We start from the raw sequence: 12244 nt of genomic DNA, 5'->3' as shown, positions 1-12244 counted from the left end.
GTACAGCACAACTAAGTAGGAAAGCTATAAAGCCTTAAATGCTTATGACAGGGCCGGGCGCAGTGGCTCATGCCTGTAATCCCAGCACTTTGGGAGGCTAAGGCGGAGTTCAAGACCAGCCTGGCCAACATGGTGAAACCCCGCCTGAGGTCAGTAGTTCAAGACCAGCCTGGCCAACATGGTGAAACCCTGTCTCTACTAAAAATACAAAAGTTAGCCAGGCATGGTGGCACATGCCTGTAATCCCAGCTACTCAGGAGGCTGAGGCAGGAGAACCACCTGAATCTGAAAGGCGGAGGTTGCAGTGAGCCGAGATCACGCCACTGTACTCCAGCCTGGGTGACAGAGGGAGACTCTGTCTCAAAAAAAAATAGCGAAATACTTATGACAGAAAGTTGAAAATTAAGAACCTAAGCTTAGAGAAAATAAAAAATTTAATGTTTCAATTCAGTAACCTAGAAAGAGAATGCCAGAATAAACCCAAAGAGTGTAGAAGGAAATCCTGACAATGAAAGCAGAAATTAGTGATGCAGAAACAAAGACACAGTAGAGAAAATCAGCAAGACTAATAGCTGGTTCTTTGTGAACACGAGTAAAACAGATGAGCCTCTGTGAGATGAATCTAGAAAAGAAAGGTAAAACCATTTTAGGAATGAAAAGGGTGATTTACTGTCAGATATAGTAGAGATCTAAAAATCAAGAAAATATTCTGACCTTTGTTTAAGAAACTGACAACTTGGGCCGGACACAGTGGCTCATGCCTGTAATTCCAGCATTTTAGGAGGCCGAGGTGGGAGGATCACCTGAGGTCAGGAGTTTGAGACCAGCCTGGCCAACATGGTAAAACCCCGTCTCTATTGAAAATGCAAAAATTAGGCCAGGCGCGGTGGCTCAAGCCTGTAATCCCAGCACTTTGGGAGGCCGAGACGGGCGGATCACGAGGTCAGGAGATCGAGCCCATCCTGGCTAACACGGTGAAACCCCGTCTCTACTAAAAAATACAAAAATCTAGCCGGGCGAGGTGGCGGGCGCCTGTAGTCCCAGCTACTCGGGAGGCTGAGGCAGGAGAATGGCATGAACCTGGGAGGCGGAGCTTGCAGTGAGCCGAGATTGCACCACTGCACTCCAGCCTGGGCGACAGAGCGAGACTCCGTCTCAAAAAAAAAAAAAAAAAAAAAAAGAAAATGCAAAAATTAGCCAGGTGTGGTGGTGCGCGCCTGTAATCCCAGCTACTCGGGAGGCTGAAGGAGGATCGCGTGAACACGGGAGGCGGAAGATGCAGAAGCACCCTGTGTTCTCCTTCCAAGCACTAGAGCCTGAGTCCTCATGGCACGTGGGTTTTGCTGGTGCACGTGCTTTATCTTGATGGAGTCTAGTGCTGTGCACACTTCTGCGGCTCACTCCTTCCTCCCAGCATTATCCTCCAGAGGCGCACACATGTTGCTGCCTGGAGGAGCTACTTCCTTCCCCTTTCCATGGTGAATGTAGCACAAGGTTATTTTTCATTTTATTTGGAGACAGACATTGAGAGAGCTCCCAGAGTCTGACTCTAACACATATGCCGCTATGAACATCTTAGCACGTCCCCTGGGAAGCAGATGGCAGGTGCACCCCACACTCGATGCCATCTCCCTGCAGCTCCTGCCATTCTCTAGAGCAGCCACACTGGCACCAGTGCTCCATCTGCCCCTACATCTTCTCCATCACTTGTCCCCACGGTCTTTTAAGTTTCGCCATCCCAGCAAGGGGAGGCCACGGCTCTCTGTGGTTTTGTTTCTGTGTCTCCCTGGTGACCCATGACAGTGGACCTTCCATATCTCCAGCTCCTTGCTTTTGGGTCACTTCGTTTGTATTTCTCACACCAGGCCTCCTCTGCTTCGAGGAGGCAGAGTGGGACGATTCAGAACTAAGTGGCCACTGTTTGTACCCACACCAGAAGGCAACATGGCAGAAGCGTTTCCCTAAAATCAGGAACGGGACAAGGAGGGCCTGTCACGCTTCCATCCAGCCCTGCTCAGGGCCTGGCCCAGGCAGCAAAACAGGAAGGAAAAATATGAAAGATATAAGGAAGAAACAATATTCACCATTCCCACATGACATGAATGTCTACTGAGAAAATCCCCAAAATCTACAAATTTTAAGCAATGGCAAGGTGATCAGCTATTGAATCAATACCCAAAAGCCAACTGCTTTTCTGCAGAACAGCAGCAAAGAATTAGAAATCAATAAAAATAAAAAACATCACTTACAGCCGGGCATGGTGGCTCATGCCTGTAATTCCAACACTTTGGGAGGCCGAGGTGGGCAGATCACTTGAGGTCAGGAGTTGGAGACCAGCCTGGCCAACATGGTGAAACCCTGTCTCTACTAAAAATACAAAAATTAGCCAGGCATGGTGGCACATGCCTGTAATCCCAGCTACTCGGGAGGCTGAAGCAGGAAAATCACTTGAACCCAGGAGGCAGAGTTGCAGTGAATTGAGATTCTGCCACTGCACTCCAGCCTGGGCAACAGAGCAAGATTCTGTCTCAAAAACAAACAAACAAACACCATTTACAAAAGTGAGAACAATAATAAGAGCACCTGGGAATAAACGTGAGCACAGAGTGTCCGGCGGAATGTGGAATACCACAGTGCTTTATCAAGACACCGAGGAAGACCTGCACAGCCAACTCCAGAGGGATAAAGGGCTTAAGCAGAGAAAGCAAACTTTACACCTTTTACAAAAAAATACAGAATACAGGCCAGGCATGGTGGCTTACGCCTGTAATCCCAGCACTTTGGGAGGCCGAGGTGGGCGGATCAGGAGGTCAGGAGATCGAGACCATCCTGGCTAACATGGTGAAACCCCATCTCTACTAAAAAATACAAAAAATTAGCCGGGCGTAGTGGTGGGTGCCTGTAGTCCCAGCTACTGGGGAGGCTGAGGCAGGAGCATGGCGTGAACCTGGGAGGCGGAGCTTGCAGTGAGCCGAGATCGTGCCACTGCATTCCAGCCTGGGCAACAGAGAAAGACACCATCTCAAAATACTACTACTACTACTATTACTACTACTACTACTAATAATAATAATACAGAATACATTTGTGACCCAAGAATTGGGAAGAACTTAAAGTAACATGCAAAAGGCACTACCTAGAAAAGAAGGATGGATAAAATTATACATTACATTAAACTATCTTTTCACCAAAACAAAAAAAGTGCAAAGATAAAACTCAACTGGGAAAAGTATATAATGCACACATTACAACCAAAGATGAACATCCTGAATCTATAAGGAAATACATAATATGGAAACTATATACAAGGAACAGGTGAGAAAAAGATATAACCCAAAAGAAAAATGGATGAAGCACATGAACAGGTATTTCACAGGGAAGGACACCCATGACCCACAAATACACAGGATGCTCAATTTCATCCAGCAGGGAGGCATAAAGCAAGACCACAATTGCACAACAGTTTGCATGGACTATCTTTACAAAAATCAACAGCAATGCCGAGTGCTAACGAGTATGTGGATCAACCTCACACATTGCTGGTAGCTGTGTGACTTGATGTCATTCTGGGACACAGCCTACTCAGAGGTAAGCATGCAGGACATTAGAGGGCTACACACGTGTGCCCAGAGACACGGACACAGAACATTCCATATAAACAGGTCAAGATTAGAAGTGCTTCTGGTAAATGTATGGATGAATTCTGAAAACATTAATTTTTTGCAGGCTTCATCTTTGCATAGATCTTATGGGAGGGTCTCCTGTAGGCACTTAAAGACACGTGGAGTTACTTTGTTTTCCAATTGATGTTTATTCTCTTAGTACCCACTTCTCCTTTCCTCTAAGCATCATCAGAGAATGCTGTTTCCAGCAGCCATCCCTGAGACAGCGGCAATGGTTCTTTTGGTTTCATCTGCACATAAATTCTTGGGATTTTTCCCCTCTCTTCCTGCGTTTTGGAAGTGCCCGTTTTGTCCTCATTTAATTAGTTCAGTTACTTTGTTTCAAGAAATAAACAAATACTGTAGCCCAGAGGCTGTAAAAATAGTAGCCCCGGCTGAATTCAGGTGGCAACATTTGTAATTTGGCATGTGCAGTTTGTTAAAAATAAATACATTGCATATAAAACTCCAGATACCTGGCTTCTCTCGAAAACTAAAGATGGAGTCACTCTGGTCCTATACCCACCTAGCCCTGCTCAGCTGGGGGTCAGTGGCGGGTGGCCAGGTGAACCAGACCCCATGGAAGAGGCCTCAGTTTCTCACTCATATTCACCACCGCCACCCCCCCCTTCCTAGGCCTCATGTCTGCATTCTCACTTACCTTTCTGGTTGGACCCTGTCAGAATCTGTGTTTACGATTTTCCTGTATAGCTTTATTTATATATTTATTCATTTATTGAGATGAAGTCTGGCTCTGTCGCCCAGGCTAGAGTGCAGTGGCACGATCTCAGCTCACTGCAAAGTCCGCCTCCCAGGTTCAAGGGATTCTCCTTCCTCAGCGTCCTGAGTAGCTGGGACCTATGCATGCACCACCACACCCGGCTAATTTTTTTTTTTTTTTTTTTTTGAGTAGAGACAGGGTTTCATCATGTTGGCCAGGCTGGTCTCGAACCCCTGACCTCAAGTGATCCACCCGCCTCGGCCTCCCAAAGTGCTGGCATTACAGGTGTGAACCACCACACAGGGCCCCAATAATTCACTAACATTTAAAGAAAAGAAATAAAAGTTACAAAGGCTTTGGGGCTCCAGGAAAATGCAATGCTAGCCTGGAGCTGGAACTGAACTGCACGACAAACATATTTTCTAACCAATGTTCTAGAACTTTAGTCGTAGTAATAAGCTCCTGATTTAGAAAACTGAAAATAACCTGTGTGCACTGAAACACGTGTGTTCTGATCGCTGGAGTGCATTTGAAAATTCCCAGAACACCAGCACTTCGCCTCCCTGCGCCAGCTCACTGCCAGCCACGGCAGGGAGTCCAAGGAGGACGGCGGTGGTTCGCTTTCTAAAACTAATCCAAAAGCCCGCCCGCCCATGCGGCATAGTGAGTCACAGTTGGGACTGTCTTTACTGTTCCTTTTGTTTTTGTGGATTATCAAAAGTCACTAAACTTAGTCAGGCGTGGTGGCAGCACCTATAGTCCCAGACACTTGGGAGGCCAAGGTGGGAGGATCGCTTGAGCCCAGGAGTTTGAGTTCACCCTGGGCAACACAGCAAGGCCCCATCTCTAAAACAAATGCATAAAATTTTAAGTCCCTAAACTTTGTCTCTGAGGCTGCCATGGAGCTCTGCCAGAGAGAGTAGCTTCAAGGTGACAGGTGAGGAGGCAGGTGAGCCACAGCCTCCTTGCTGAGACACCTTTGGGACTCCTTCAGGGGTAATGACCAAAGGGGGTACTCATGCAGGGCCACCCTGGGGGTCCACTTGGCACTGGGCTGGCTGTGCCTAACTCAGGGCTGAGTCTGAGGCTCCTCCTCTCCAGCCCTGCTCCCTCCCGCCTCCTCTCACGGGGGTCAGATCTGCCTGGAGGTCTGCGTGCTCCCCCACCATCCTCTGCAGGGTTTCTCCCTGCACTCCACATCTCATCTTGGCACCTGCTTCCCAAACTGATAACCGCGCAACCCAAACTGACGTGGTCTTCCTCTAACAATCTGACTTGTCTATTTGGGCAAAAATCAATGCTATTACACCATATTTTACAAAGTCTAACAACTGATTAATTTCTCAACGCAAAGATTATGTGTAGCTCCCTAATAAAATGCACATTTGTTCACTCAATCAATCACTCCAATTAGACTAGGACAAGGGCCTAAATCAGAAATCAATCAATGAAAAGCTTAACCCAATCATCAGCACATTCTTCACACGAGGAGTCAATAAACAGCTCTTCATTCTACTCCCACCAAGTGTACCATAAAAAGCTCAGCGTAGATGAATTTACGTCAATTGAATTAATTTTCTTCTTGATTCCATACCATATCTAGCATGTATCTGTGTCTATCAATTCAGATGGAGATTTCAGAGCCCCCAGTCCAGCAAGTATGGCCCTTCTACAAGTGAAAAGTGTTTAAATGTATAATATGTACATGTGAAGCCAATGACTTAGTCTCTGTTTCAGAAATGTAGATTTTCATCTATTGGATCTTACGAGCATCAAGGTGGTTTGGTGGAAAGAATCACAGCTTTGGATTCTATCAGACCTTTGTTTAAATCTAGATTTGCACAAGCTGAGATGCTGGCCAGGCTTCCCCATTCAGTTTCCCCTGTCAGTGTCTCTGTAGTTTCTGTGTGATGGGGTAATACCACTCTCTTTACAGGGATATAGAGGAGCTTATAAAATAATAAGGTAAGCATGTCATAAAGCAGGTGACAGATTTAATGTCAGGTCAGCAACTAGGATAGGAAGAAGAGAATAAGAACCACCACGGCTGCAGCACTGGTACTCAGCTCCCGGCACCTGGCTGAGAACCAGGAGGGCAGACAGTCAGGGGTGAATAATCGATCTCAGGACAGGTATTTCCTTGTACAGCTTGTTACTACGGCTCATTTTACAATTCATCATTATTGTTATTTATTATGCATTTCATTCCCTACCCGCTTTCGGAAAGGAATCGAGACCATCTCCGTCAATGATGCATGGCCTTCCCAGTCACAGGGGACAGGTCTCTGGGCTGCAGGCACAATGTCCCACCAAGAGCACCCAGCTCCACTTTGAGTCCTAAGTGACAGGGCACGCCAGCCAGGAGGGAGATTTCTGCCTGTCACGCACTGAAGGGTACTTGTGTTGCTTTCGATTCACCACCAGTAACATTTAAAACATATCCCATCTGCAATCCTTCTACTTAGGCTTGGGAAAAGATGTGGCCAATTTAACCCCAGCATCCATGTAGCCTAATGGCCAGGTAGACTTTGGCCCTGCAGAGAGAACTAATGCCAACTTTCACCATTGACTTGGCCTTCCCGCCTCCAAAACTAAACACAGACACTGTCCCAAGGTTATTAGAGTGACGTCTCCTGCACTTTGCTTGACAAAGATAATCAAAACATGGCCACTTCGAAATGACTAAATGAAAGCCTGTCAGAAGGTGAACCACTAATGCATTTGCCTGAAATGCAGCACTTTGAAACTGGTAGCTTAGAACTCATCTTGAAATTATTATGAAGTGGTTTTAGGAAGGACAGACGGCTCATTGTCATGTTACTTTACCACTTGAAACGACCCTTTTAAAACCCCAAACACTCTTCGGTTAACCAAAAGTAAATTCCCATGGAATTTCTGAGCAACCGTCTTTAGAAAACTCAGTCCAACTTTACTGTAACAAAAATCTTGCAATGAGATGGAGTAGCTAAAGATCTCACATTAAACAAGTCATTAAAAAGGAAGCAGTCAAATGTAGCCAATCACGTCCCATGCTGTGCTCTAGAACTACCAGTCTACCAGCGATAGCTTGTAACAGGGAAATCACAAGAGTTTTTGACAAGGCCAGAGAGGGAGGGAAAACGTGGAAGCAGAAGCCATTTACCAGAGGTGGGTTTTGATGGTGACAAGGGGCCTGCACTGGCTCTTCAGTGCCAAGCATTAGGGGTTTCAGCGTGGGGTCCACACTGTGAGAGCCTAAGCGGGGCGAAAGGTCGATGAAGAGGGTAAATGTGACTGGGCGAGTTAAGGACACCCCTCTCCCAAAGGAATCCAGGAAATCAGGCTCTTCTCAAACACACATTCTGATCTTCCCCTTCCCTGTTTAGGAGAATTTCAACATTTCCCACCTACCTCTGATTTGACCAGGGATAGCATTCACCGACTTTCAGCACCGGGACGGGTCAGTGGAGGTGGGAGTTCCAAGGATGTAAGCCTCAAGTCGGCCCTGCCGTTTGGTGACATAACCTCCGGCAAGTAACTCAAGCCCTGTTTTGTCAGACCATTTGTTTAGGAGGTCAAAGTGCGGAGGGGATGGGAGGCATGTGTATCAGTCACGTGTCTACCGCCCGGAACAGATTACTTTGATGAATGTTCTTTTTCTAATTTCCAAAACAAAACCATTACTTTCAGTTTGCTTCCCCAGCCCTGGCACACAGATGCGCGTGCAGGCGCAGGGTGTAGCTCCCCGGCGCGGAGTCTGCACCGGGGCCCGGCCTGGGGCGGGGCAGCACCCCCCCTCCAGGAAGGCCTTTTGTAGAATCCACACCCCTGGGGACTTTCCCACCCGGCCACACTGCCTTTAACCCAGCAGTCTTCAGGCTGCTGCAGCGCGTTCCCCTGGCAGATCCGCCAGGACAGGGCCACACACAGGTAGGGTGACCACAGAGGGCGGCCACTCCATGAAGTCAGCTTCAGAACATTTAAGGCCCCTAACCTTCCAAGGCCAAGGGGCCCTGTTCGGTCTGAATGTCAATGGCATGTAGCTGCTTTTTAGACAATGTCCTCAAGAAGATACCTAAGAGTAACCAGAAATGGATACAAGAAGAGAGTTGTAACAGGGACAGGCTAACTCCAAACTCTGTGGAGGAGGGGGGACTAGTTGGAAAGGGGGAGGGGGAGCAGCAAAGAAGCAACCAAATTAAGAGAGTGCCCAGCACCCCCGGGAGACCCCTCTGAAGCTTTTACACTGAGAAGGCGAAGATCAGCAATTCCTAAGCGAGTCGGAGCAGCCGCGCCTGCAATTTAAAAGCTGCAGGATCCTGGGTCCCTCTAGCAGCCTGGGCCCGCCCCACCTCCCAGCCCCCAGCAGGAGCCGTGCACTCTGTTCTCGGCGTTGGCTTTCATTTTTAATGGGAGCCGCACGCTCATCACCCTCTGTCTGGAGGCCAACAGCCCACATCTTTCCTTCTAAGATCATGTTTCCCAAGAAAAAGAACCCAACTGCTCAAGTATTCTCTTAGACAAGGTTTTTAAAATTGTGCTTAAAAAAAAAAAAAAAGGTCTGGGAAACCATTTATAAAAGCATTTTCCCCATGTCACTAAACTTCTCTCAAAGTTAAAAAAAAAAAAAAAAAACTGCACCATTTTCAACTAGCTTCAAATACTAATAACCCTCCTTTGATAAGTACTTGGGACCCACTGTTCCAAGAGTCCTGCGGTGGCGGGGTGGGTTTTCGCCCCCAGGGCTCTGGTTCCCGGACTGACCCCATCCTGTGACCCGCCCGGTGCAAACGCGCCGCCGGTCTCCGGGCCGAACGCACAGTCAACCCTGGGCCCCGCAGCCCTCCCCGCGCGGAGCGGCAAAAAGTGAAACTGCCCCCACGGTCTGGGCGCGCAAGGGGGAGGCCCCTGGGGGGGTCCCGGGTCCGCCGCGCCCCGAAACCAGGCGGCGGGCGCGTCCTGTCCACCGGAGAGCCGGGCGGGGCCTGGAGCAGAGTCCAGGACGGAGGGAGGGGACGTCCCCGCGGGAACCCACTCGCCCTCCCTCAGCCCCAGCCCGGGCCCCTCCCGGGCGCCCCGAACCCCCGGGCCTCCGGCCGGGCCCAGCGCCACCGAGGCTGCTGCGGGAAGTGGCCGGGGCCTCGCGCGGGACCAGGCCGCCCGGAAGGCCCGGGTTGCGGGGGATGCACAGGACCCGGGCCCAGACCCCTCCCGGCCCCGCGCCTTCCCAGGCCCCGCGCCCCGCGGAGCGCGGCCGGCCCATTGCGGCGCGGGGCCCCGGGCGGCCCGAGGTCGGGCGGCGGGGACAGGGGCGACCTCCGGCGGCGGGGGGGCGACCTCGGGCGGCGGCGGGCGGTGGGGGATGTGGGGGGCGGCCCGACCTCGGGCGGGGGCCTCGGCACTCACCTGCAGCCGCCGCCACCTGCTCGTCGCGCGGGCGTCCCCGGCGTCACCTCCGCGGCCCCGCTCCGGCCGCTGCGCTCCTCGGCCCTGGGCCCGGCCCGGCCCTGCGTCGGGGCCTCAGCGAGTGCGGCGCCCGCCGCCCCCGGCCCCCATCCCGCCGCCCTCCGCCCTCGGCCGCGCCGCCGCCGCCACTTCCTGTGCGCGGCGATCCCACAGTTCCGCCGGCGCGCGCGGGGCGGCCGAGGGACACGCGGGGGGGACGCGCGGGGGGACACGGGGGGAGGACGCGGGGGGGGACGCGGGGGGAGGACGCGGGGGGGGACGGGGGGGGGGAAGCCGGGGGGACGCGGGGGGACACGCGCGCGGAGAGAGGCGTGGGCCGGGTGCGCCGGCGGGGCCGGGTGCGGAGCCTGGGTGGGATCCGCTAACGGACGGGGCTGGGGACCGGGTTGGGGGAGGGGTGCGGACGGGCCGGGGCCGCGGGAGGCGCGGGGATCAGGGAGGTCGGGACTGAACGGGGGGAGCTGGCGAAGGACCAGGCTGGGGTCCCGCGAGGGCTCCCACGGACGGGGTCGGGGGCAGAGGAGGCAGAGGGGGCCGGGGCGCGGGCTGGGGCCGGGAGGGGCCTCCGAGCTCGGCCTGGGCCCCGGCATCTCCCCGGCCAGGGTCTCCTGCGGGCGCCGGGAAGTTTCGGGCGCGAGCTCCTCCCCCCGTCGGCCGGGGCTTAGGGTCGCCGTCAGGGGTCGCCGCGCGGCGGGCTCGGTGAGGACGGCCCTGCGAGCAGCGGCTCCGCGGAAGGATCGCGTTTCGGCCCACGTGCTGCGCCCTTGGACTTATTCGTAGTTGGCACCCGGCTGGCAACATCGTATCGACACTTGACCCTGGCGGGGGTGGGGGTCGCCCTGGAGCTGCCTTGAGAACCCACGCGGGTGCTGACGCCGTCCCCCCGGACCGTGGAGCCGCTCAGCCCCAGGACAGCGGCTCCGGTGCCCCCCTCCCCTGCACCTGGTCAGCGGCAGGTCCCAGAACCAGCCCCGGGAGGCCGCGCAGGTGCCGCTGTCAGGGCAGGGGGCGCTGCGGCCTCCGTCTCCTGCACCCGGTACCTCGTGTGACCCGGCGCCTGCTCAGGTCCTCAGGCCCAGGCTGGACTTGCTGAGCTTGGGTGGGCTTCATTTGAAAACCATTTTAAATACCAAGTACTGGTACTGTCTACTGTGCCCCTTTTTTTCCTTTTATTTTTATTATTGAGACAGGGTCTTGCTCTGTCGCCCAGCCTGGAGTGCAGTGGTACAATCATAGCTCACTGAAGCCTTGAACTCCAGGGCTCAAGCGATCCTCCCACCTCAGCCTGCCAAGTAGCTGGGACCACAGGCACACACCACCATGTCTGCCTACTTTAAAAAAATTTTTTTTTGTAGAAATGGGGTCTCACGGTGTTGCCCAGGCTGATCTCGAACTCCTGAGCTCAAGTGATTCTCCCACCTCCTCCTCCCAAAGTGCTGAGATTACAAGCATGAGCCCCCGCACGCAGCCTGCACCTCCCTTTAAGCCTCCTCAAATTATTTCGGAAAATACTTAGATACTTAGACTAAAATAAAATGAAAGTACCGTGCACCTGTCCTACTCACAGTTCCCTTATTCTTGAAAAAGGAGTTAAGCTTTGCAAAGCTCGTGGAATTCACCATTTGTAAAACCTCTTACCCTTCATGTCACTTTGGGTAATCTGTGCCGCAGATAAATTCCCACAGGCACCTGCGGGATGTGTGGATACAGGGATGTGCTGACTTACATCTCCACCTATAATCACAGGAAGCCTGAAAACAACCAGACACTTGGTTAAATAAACTCTAGAACATTCATTTGGCATTTTTAATTTAAAACATTTTTCTAAAGTTTTAATGTGATAATATGTGCATGCTGATAGGATATAGTCTCCAAGATCTGTTAAATTAAAAAATAAAAATAGTGCAGAGCAATGAATATACAATGATGTGCTTTATTTAAAACAAAGAAAAACATGACCGGGCGCAGTGGCTCACACCTGTCTGTAATCCCAGCACTTTGGGTGGCCGAGGCGGGTGGATCATGAGGTCAGGAGTTCAAGACTAGACTGGCCAAGATGGTGAAACCCCGTATCTACTAAAAATACAAAAAAAAAAATTAGCCTGGCGTGATGACAGGCGCCTGTAATCCCAACTACTCGGGAGGCTGAGGCAGAGAATTGCTTGAACCCAGGAGGCAGAGGTTGCAGTGAGCCAGGATTTTGCCACTGCACTCCAACCTGGGCGACAGAGTGAGACTCCATCTCAAAAAAACAAAAAAGGCCGGATGCTGTGGCTCACACCTGTAATCCCAGCACTTTGGGAGGCCAAGGTGGGCGGATCACTTGAGGTCAGGGGTTCCAGACCAGCCTGACCAGCATGGTGAAACTCTACCTCTGCTAAAACAAGATACAAAAATTAGCTGGGCGTGGTGGTGC

At 51.9% G+C, this 12244-nt stretch overlaps 1 long non-coding RNA gene across 2 annotated transcripts in view; it reads right to left on the bottom strand.

Moving 5' to 3' along the window:
- The window catches only part of LOC103882557, a 59337-nt gene extending 49383 nt beyond the window's left edge, over positions 1 to 9954 (bottom strand). The window contains exon 1 of one of the 2 annotated variants that reach the window (XR_004183393.1): positions 9769 to 9954. This is a non-coding gene — a long non-coding RNA (uncharacterized LOC103882557). The remainder of the gene's footprint in view (positions 1 to 9768) is intronic. The other variant, XR_004183392.1, reaches the window with a different exon arrangement.
- Between the last annotated feature and the right edge of the window lie 2290 nt (positions 9955 to 12244).

Source organism: Papio anubis, chromosome 4 (assembly GCF_008728515.1).
Source record: "Papio anubis isolate 15944 chromosome 4, Panubis1.0, whole genome shotgun sequence".
Classification (NCBI taxonomy): domain Eukaryota; kingdom Metazoa; phylum Chordata; class Mammalia; order Primates; family Cercopithecidae; genus Papio; species Papio anubis.
Note: the sequence above shows the minus strand (reverse complement) of the source record. Positions and strands in the feature narration are given on the sequence as shown.